Source organism: Anas acuta, chromosome 1, assembly GCF_963932015.1.
Source record: "Anas acuta chromosome 1, bAnaAcu1.1, whole genome shotgun sequence".
In the NCBI taxonomy this organism is placed as follows: Eukaryota; Metazoa; Chordata; class Aves; order Anseriformes; family Anatidae; genus Anas; species Anas acuta.
Genome location: NC_088979.1, coordinates 50,505,464 through 50,515,287, shown reverse-complemented (window position 1 = coordinate 50,515,287; position 9,824 = coordinate 50,505,464).

The following is a 9,824-nucleotide window of genomic DNA, read 5'->3' as shown; positions in this document are numbered from 1 at the left end:
CCAGATTGATGAGTCTCTATATTTCCAAAATGTGATGTCTGGAAACTCTATCTTACTCAAGAAGGTGAAAGAATTTGTGCCTTTACTAGTGAGTTTACATGTAAGTTCTGCCTTGTTCTCACATACAGAAGGCAGACATGTTAACTGAGATGTCACTTTATATAATGTCCTATTAAATTGAATTGAAATAATTTCACTTACAAAAGACCAAAATCATATAGAAACATAACTTTTATTCTGCTGACTAATTTTTTATTGTTATTATTTTTTTTTTTATTTTTATTTTTTTTTTTTTCTGATAAACCTTTATACTAACTTGGGTTTTTCTACTTTGTATTTTTCCTATTCAGCATTCTTAAAGATCTTAAAACTTGAATTGAATATATTTTAGTAAGCATCAATCTGTCACTGTGCTGGCAATTAATTAATAGCTAGACAGAAAACCTGGAACCCAGCCTATACAGCCTTACATATTTAGTTCATTGATTTTTGTACGTCGTATGTATAGTTTACTATACAGGCTTTCAGTTCTGATATACAGAAGCTACATTAATTGCTGACAAGTTTGTTTCTTAAAATACAGTGTCTTGAAATAGCGGAGCAATGAAATTTGTATGCTTAAAGATCAGAGCAAATAATATTTGAGGGGAAAAATATTATTTTTTAAAGAGATCCATTGTCACATGCTGCTTTATTTCAACAACTTTTAACATCAGCATCAACATTACTTTTTTTTTTTTTTTTTTAAATGTGGGAGCTAGAAGAGGGCTCTCTCTCCCAGTGTCTCCTAATTTAAACTGAAGTCCTACAATATCAGGAAGACAATAACATTTATAGGCTTAGTAGAGATACTAGCTTTATTACAGGTAATTTTCTCTACCTCTTGGACCACCTAGCTTCTCAGTTTCCCACAACTGATAATCATCTGACTTTCTCTCTGTCTACCAAAGCTAATGGATTCATTACGTTTCCTGTTGCTGACATTCCTTTCTGCTCCATGTTTGCCAGCAGTCTTTTTGCCAAATTATTTAACTGATAAACGTAATTAAGTTAAATTCCAAAAAAAATAATCTTGGCATATATTCAACTTGATATTTGCTATTCTTGAAGAAGAACCAGTGTACTTTTCTTCCACAGTGTATGTACTTACTGTCCCATGGTCCCACCACAGGACACAGCTGAGCCCATCAGCTATACTGGTTACATCTCTGAGAAAATGTAGAGAAGGCCCAATTCTGCTTGGTAGTAAAAACTGGGTAAAAAACTGTTAGAGAAACAACACTGTGAATCCTAAGGTCAATGAACAAGGAGGGTCAGGAGGCACTCCAGGCAATGGTGCAGATTCCCCTGCACCTTTGGGAGGGAGAGGTCCGGACCAGATCAGATATCCACACTGCAGTCCATGGAAAGCCCGCAGGCTCCTGATGACCTGTGGAGAGGTCACCTGTGGAGAGGAACCCACATAAAAACAAGCTTTCTAGTGACCATAGAGAATCCACACTGGAGCAGTCTTATCCTGACAGACTGCAGTCCATGGAGAGTACCGATGCTGGTGCAGGGAAAAAAATGTGAGGAGAGAGGAGCAGCACAGAAGTAATGTTTAAGAGGTGAAGAAAGCCAGGTAATCAGTTCAGAGGCAGTCATATGTTGCAGCGGAGCGGGGGATAGAGGCAGGCAGGTGCTTTTCTGCATCTAGGCCACCGAAAACTGCCAAGAGAGCCAATGCGGCCCGGCAGCCACCGTGAGGGAGGATGATGAGGCAAAGAAGTGAAGAATGAGCCAGACCTCCCCTCCCCTCCCCCTCCGCCATACAGAGGCAGCCCCTAGTGAGTGACTTGGGTGTGGTGCAGCAGTTTGCACAGGGAGGGGTTAGGATCCCTCCACACTCAGGAGACCAGCTTGCTTTCCAGCTGCCACCCAGACAGCAAACCCAACCATGGTCACCACTAGGCAGCAAGCGCTCACCAAAGTGCTCGCGAGAAACACTGGCAACCCTGACTGCCTGCTGCCCCAAAGATTTGGCTGTTCAGGTCTCCAGCTACAGGGAGTGCCCGAGCCTGTCAGTGCCAATGGTGAGTGACAGAGATACTGACTGTGTGAGGTGCAAGCAGGTGGAGGTTCTGATCAGCCCGGTGGCAGAGCTCAAGGAGGAGGTGGAGAAATGTAAGAACTATCAGGGAGTGTGAGCAGGAGTTAGACCAGTGGAGTCACTCCCTGCCATTCCTGAGAGAAAGGCACCAGGGCAACCTGTGAGATGGAGAGGAATGGAAACAGGTTCCTGCTCAGTGTTGCAGGCAGGTCCCCTCCTTACCTACCTCACCTCCCCAGGTGCCCTTACGCAGTAGGTTTGAGGCCCTGGAGCTCAAGGGACAGGGTGGTGAGGATGTGGGGGAAAGTCCACACAAGAGGCTGACTAGGGCAAGGAAGTTGATTCTGCACCTCAGGACTTCCTCCACCAAGAAGGAAAGAAAGGTAATGGTTGTGGGCAACTCTCTTCTGAGGGGAACAGAGGGCCCAATATGTCCGCCGGACAGTACCCTACCCTTAGGGAAATCTGCTGTCTACCTGGGGACTGGGCCAGGGGCATTACAAAAAAACTTTCTGACCTTGTTCACCCCTCTCATTATTACCCCTTAGTGATAACCTATGGTTCATGCTAGTTATATTTCATTTCTATCAGGTGTTTTTTGGGGGGCAGAATTATCTTTCTTTTGTCATATTATCCCCACTTAGTTCTTATTAAACTTAAGCAGCTTGAATACCAGAGCAGCAACATAACCCAATTAATGTTCACATGTTCACACCACACCTGCTCTCGAACAGTCTTCACCATACCCCTTGATCCTAACAGGAGCTTTATTTAGATTTGGGGCTTGATATTGCAATGAGACCTCTTGCTCACAGAGGTCAAGAACATGCTAATAGTCAGGTCTTGCTGAATAAATAAATAAATGAATAAATAAGAGCACCTCTATCTATCGAAGAGGAACAGTGACAGGGCTGAGCTTTGAAACCTTGGTTTGTTTTGGAACATTCCAAATAGCTTTCACTGAGACAAAACCCAGGTGTAGTTGCAGGTACAGTTCACAACGTTCATCTGTCACATCATTCATTGAACCATCATCACGCTGGGCCCCCTCTGTTTTACCACTGCTTCAACATTGATCCAGAAGGCAGTGTATTCTCAAGCACCTTCATGTATGTTCCCCCTGCACCCTTGAAGATGCTATGTAGTACATATACTATGTGTACATATAATCTCATGCAACAAAAATATTGTTCATGTGAGCATCAGTACCACACTTAATAGAGAAAAAATAACAAACCAGAAACCAAGTTTATGAAGTGCTAAAATATTTTTTTGTTCTCCTGCATTTGAACCTATTTAATTAGATTCAGAATATGTCAATATCCAGAAAGTAGCAAAGAGGTAACTAGATGTAATGAACTAAAATCAGAAACAGAACTCATTGCTAGACAGGTTAAAAACATAGAATCGTAGCATCATAGAGTATTATGAGTTGGCAGGGATCCACGTGGATCAGCAAGTCCAATTCTTGGCTTCACACAGGACCACCAAAAATCAGATCATATGTGTGACAGCATTGTCCAAATGGTTCTTGAACTCCAGAAGGTTCAGTGCTATGACCGCTTGTCCTAGTGCCCAAGCATCCTCTCAGTAAAGAATCTTTCCTAATATCCATCCTGAACCTCCCCTGATGCAGCTTCATGACATTCCCTTAGTTCTATCACTGGTCATCAGTGAGAAGAGATCGGAACCTTCCTGCTGGCCACGCTTCTTTTGTTGCAGCTCAGGATGCAGATGGCTTTCTGGGATAGAAGTGCACATTACCGGCTCATATTGAACTTCTCATCAGCCAACAACCCAAGTTCTCCTCAGGACTGCTGTCAAATAACAGTAATACATGTAATATAATCTCAAATTATATAATTGAATTATAGGTAACATGTTAAGAAGCACATAAAACTAAATTTTAGTAGCCTGAATGATTTTTATGGAATTCTAATGTCTCCTTATGCTCATTATTATTAACACCTTCTTTACAATGAAAAAAAGCTTTTGGGGTTAAGCCTGATGTCTCTTGCAAAAGTCTTTGCAGAAAAATTTAGCTGAAGATGGAACAAATCTATTGTTGGACAAGTAAATATGAATTGTCAACACTATTTGTACTTACTACTTTTTCAACTGATTCTTTTTTTTCCCTGTAAAATCTAAGATTTATTTTGCAACTCATTGTATGGTTTTAATCTCTGCTAATTCAAGTAAGCCTTGAGTGCTTCCAGTTATTCAATTACAGTGAGAAAATCCTTAGTTAATAAAAGTTTAATACTTTTATTAAAGTAAGACCATTAAATCTCAAACTCATAATGCTATCAAAAGCACATGTCACTGGAAGAGATTCAGGATTTAATCTTAAATCATTTTGCAATTGAATGCAAATCTTTCTGGGAATAAAGGTAATTCAGAATCAGGTACAGAATATTATAAGTGAGAATAACCAAATTTATCTTCATTTAGCACCTTCAACATTCACAAAATATTGCAAAAAATTATTATATAACTTCTGGGCACTTGTTTCTCATAGTCACTGTTAGTGAATTTTCTTAATTGTACTACCATACAGATGTGTCAGATATGTTAAATATTTCCTGGACGGTAGTCAGCGTTAAATATTTCCAGGACTATAGTCCAGACATAGTCCTGGACTATATTTTCTCTGACTGCCTCAGAGAAATGCTTGCAGAACCATAGTAAATTAGCTGTAACTGACTGAAATCATTCACCTTTGACCTTAGTGTGACAGGCCTTCTAGTTATTCAGCTTTTATTTTTTAAATTATTTTAATGAATTTGCTAAACATATTAAAAACATGATGCCAAACATAGCATTAAGCAGAAATATATATTTATATTTAATATAATATTTATATTACATGTATAATCCACTTATGCCTGGGCCATATTTTATTTAATGCTGCATTGTTAACCTGAAGCTGAAATGTTTAATTGAAATGTTGTCTGAGATATTTATTCAAATGTGTACAATTTTAAGGATTAACAATATAATACTTTTCCCCTGTGAAACATATTTTTTTAGACAGATATGTTGTGTTGGTTATTTCAATAAATGCCCTACTGTGAAGAGCAGGGCTTGAAAACGGCTCCAGCTGTTGGATCATGAATCCAACTGTATTAATGGTAATTCATTACCCTCCCTTCTGTGTAAATGGAACTTTAGAAATAAGCATTCTCTGCCTGAAATAATTTCCATTAAACAATACCTAATTATAAGCATTAATCTGTGCAGATTTATAGGCTTCTGACAGACAACTTTTGAAATAGCAAAGGAGGAAAGTCTTTTAGAATCAGCTGCATACTAATAAAGTACTGAGAGGATTTTTATATATATACGTATTTCATGTATTATATATATTTTATATATATTGTGTAAATATGCATGCAATCATATATTATATATATGTATACTAATACACACAAAAATATATATTACTGAAGAAAACAGGAGTTTTCACTTTTGTTGTTTTCACTGCTTCAAATAATAGCTTTGAAATATGGAAGAAATTATGTCTGTGATACATATGCATGTTCTGTTAATATCCTCCTTTGTTGGTTTCTAGAACATTTTCACAGTATTTGTTGCTATTCAAGGCTATTGCAATTTAAATAATCCTTCAATAAGCAGAAAAGCATGGCTATCAAGATCAAATATTGATAGCTTCATATATCATCTTGTATTTTTACACACAACTCCTGTTGAAAATCATTAAAATGTTATGGTTGTTCCTCCACAAAATGTGAGATATTATATTACATATTACACCCTAATTCTAAGCTAGTTGGCCAGATCTTCATCTTCTTGAATGTTTTGTAATAACGATATTGACTGATAAGCTGTTTGTGACTGATTCAGCAAACCACATTGAATATAAAGCCAACATTTATTTATGGAAAAATTTAATGTAATTTAGATAATTTAGTTCAATCATCACCAATTTTATAGCTTAAAGTTTCTGTTTTGTTGTTGTTGTTTTCAAACTGAGGATATGACCATCAATGTCATAACTCTACACCCATTTGTTTGATAGTTTCGTCACTGACTTCACTTTAAACAGGATTGTACCCTACCTTGCAATACATTTGAACCTTGCAGTACACAGCAGAATTTGGCCATGTAATGAAATATTTAGTATTTTTATTTTATTGTGATTGATTCTTACCACAGATACTCACCAGCCTTTTTAGTTTATTTTTAAGATTTATTTTATGAATGTAAATTTTCCAGATTACAGGGGAATTTTTTTTAAAAAATCAGGTGTTCTGGCATTCCCTGTTTCTCTGTCACTTCCAGCAGATCTTTCCTCTTGCTAGTCACTTACAAACACTTTTTCCTCTTCTAACCACTTGCACTATTGTGTCTAAAATTAAGCTGCACAGATTCTACAGAAATACTGTGCTAGCTTTCAGATACTCTATAGCCTTGTGTTGGCAGCTTTACATTTGCCTAGTAGTACAAGGACAGCATTCCTTTGCAATGGATGTGTCATGAAATTAAACACTTGAAAATTGCACTTAGCAAAACCCAGTACATAGCAAAAGGCAATTTATAATATTTATATAAAGCACTCTAAAGCAAGCAACATAATCATAAATCTTTAAAAAAAAAAAAAAAAAAAAAAGAAAAAGAGATCAGAATAAAATTAAGTACAATAATCACTCTGTTTATTCTAAGATGAAATCCTAAAGGCCAGTCTTCCTCCTACTCTGCATTTACACATCTAGACAAAGACATATTTTTGGCACAGGCAAAGACTCTATGGGATGATTCACACAGACAAAACTAATTTTCTACCATGTAGGCTTTTTATCAAAGCTTGTCAGTTTAAGTGATCTTCATGGTCTTGGAAAAGAAATAGGTTCTAGAATCTCATTTTAGAAGAGAAATCTAAAATATGCATGATGAGTTCTGCCTTTGTGTGCCTGTTGCACACACACAGATACACCCATTCCAGTGGTGTACAACAAAGCCACTTAAAGCAATTAATTCAGATGCCTGTAGCCATGATATAAACATTTCTGGCAAACTAATTTCACACAACTAATCTGTGTGTACCACTTCTCAGCTTTCTTTCATTGTTGTTTTTTTTTTTTTTTCAGTTGAAAACTAGTTGCTTTTATGTATTATATTCTGGAGTATTTCAGGGATATTGTTTGTATCAATTGCATTCCCTAAATCTAAGTACTTCCAAGACATTCAGAAATTAGTTCTGATCTGTTTTATTATTATCAATCTACCTCACAGAAGATTTAAAAAAAAAAATCAACTAAAATATATTTCCCCTATATATCCAGTCATTTTGAAGCTAGTTCAAAATGAAGCTATGTTTAAATTTGAAGTGTCTTTACCCATTGACTTTTATATTTGACATTCTTTTAAAGTGTTTCAAGTGTTTAAATTTGTTCATTAAAAACACTTTTTTTTTTTTTTACACATTTAGTTCACTATTTTCACTGGGTTTAAAATAAATATATTAAATCTATTTATTTAGCCATTATTCTCTGCAAGTTACCATCATTTTTTCTCTGTATCATTTCATGATATTTTCTAGTTATTATCGTCTTTAAACATGTGCTACTGGAGCACATGTTTACAGAGTATCACTGGTCCTTTGTATCAAGTGTTTAATATTTTTCTATCTCAAATGGAAAAATCTTGTTTCCTGGGGTCATAATAATTTCCCACTGAGTGAACAAACTCACACATGCAAGTCTCTGTTTCAGTGATACTTGCAGCTGATGAACTCCAAACTGGCAGCAGAAATTCTGTTTTTCAGTCCCCAGACTCATGATCTTGCACTTTGTACAATTGTATTTTCCCACTTGTGTTAGACCATACAGAGTCATGTAGTTCTTCATGGACGTTCTCTAGTCCACTTCTGTTTTGGCAATATATCAAAGATTTGCATCATCATGACATTTTGTTAGCACATTCTGGATAGTTTTCAGCATAATGAATTAAATATTACCAACTGGAGGATTACTCTACTACCAATGTCTCCAATCTAATTCCCAAAATCAGTTGTCATCTTTTCCAGCCCTACATCAACTAGGATTATCATCATTTATAATATATAGACTTTATTTTCTGGAATTATAGGCTTTATTTTATGCATTTATGGTTGATAAATTGTATTTTATTAATGAAATAAAAGGATTAATTTGATGCCGTAGGTATAATTTCTTTGGGGGGATCTCCTCATAGCTGACAACTGCATTCTTCCATATTTGGTGGGGAGATGGGGGGTGGAGGGAGGGTAACACAGAAACAAAAATGGAAAAAATGAAAGCATTGAAGCTTTTTCTTAGATCTTGGGTATACATTTAGCTACTATGCCGCCAAGCTTTTAGAAACATTTAATGCATATGAGTAGTCAGAAGGAGTGGTCTTGCAGCAAGGTTAAACTAATCAAAGCACTAGAAGTACTATGAAGAAATCCACAGAAGAGAAATTACCTGTGCAAAGTAAAATCCTGAGTGACTGACATGGGAAAGTAAAGTGCAAACATATAGAACCACTAATGTTATCAATCTGAAAGACAAGTAAGAAACAAAAAGATAACAGTTGATGTTGACAGTACACCCTTTGAGCCATGAATCAATTTGCCCTGACACTGAATGTTTGGAAAGGACATTTGTCTGATCACATAGTTAAATGCTACAATTATCTTCATACAAAAGGGGTAAAGCGGCTTTTTCTTTTCTTTTTTCTTTTTTTTTCCCATCTTAGAAGCATATTAACATACAGTATACAACTGTATATTTTCCTTTTCCTGTTCTCTTTCTCTCTTTCTCTTTCTCTCTCTCTCTCTTTCCCTTCCCCTTCCCCTCTATACCTTCCTTCTTCCCTCCTCCTCTTCCTACCTTCTCTCTACTTTCCCCCTCCCCTTTCTGTCTTTGTATCTCTCTCTTTCTCTGTGTTGATTATTTGGACTTTTCTTCTTTAGAATAATGGTAGTGTTTTCAGATAACGGCTAATTAATTCTCTTTTGATAAATTTATGGGAAACAAAACAAAACAAAAAGCACAACACACAACCTAAAGAAATATATTTATGATCTGTGCAAACATCTCCATCATATCATCACCATGACAGCTGGACATTCTAAAGAATGAGAGCATATATTACAGATTTTTTAGTTTGTGCACTCTCATGGCCAAAATGCTCTATTGAAAATTACAAAATCATGTATTCCCTTCAAATATAACTTGGGCCATCCTTGTGTATGGTTACTGCTTTTTACAGCACTCTTCTGGGAGGGAGAAGAGGTTTATTTCTGTTCCAGAAACGAAATTTCCTGCCTCGAGAGTAAGTACTATTGTCCTAAAGCTAAATGATGGCCCGACCTACTCTTCTATCTATGCTTTAAAACAAAGAGAAAATTTACTGCCTAATGCATGGGAGATAGCTCCTGGCTGCAAATCTTAATAAAAGCTCACTCAAGATTTCAGGTACTTTAATTTCCACTGCTGCAGGTGGAAAATTTGTATGGAAGATATCTTGATCCCTGTTATAGAAAAGCAGAGGTGTTATGTGCTGCAGCTTCTTCATCATATATATTTAGGAAAGTGTAGCAATAACGTGGGAAGACTGTAAAGTCCTTCTTGAGTCCAGTGCTGCTGGTCAAAGAACATTGAGGGTTTTACTGAATAATTATTAATTATATTTATTATCAACAGTGGAGTATTTTATGGTTAGTTATAGTGACAGATCATTGAGTGTCATT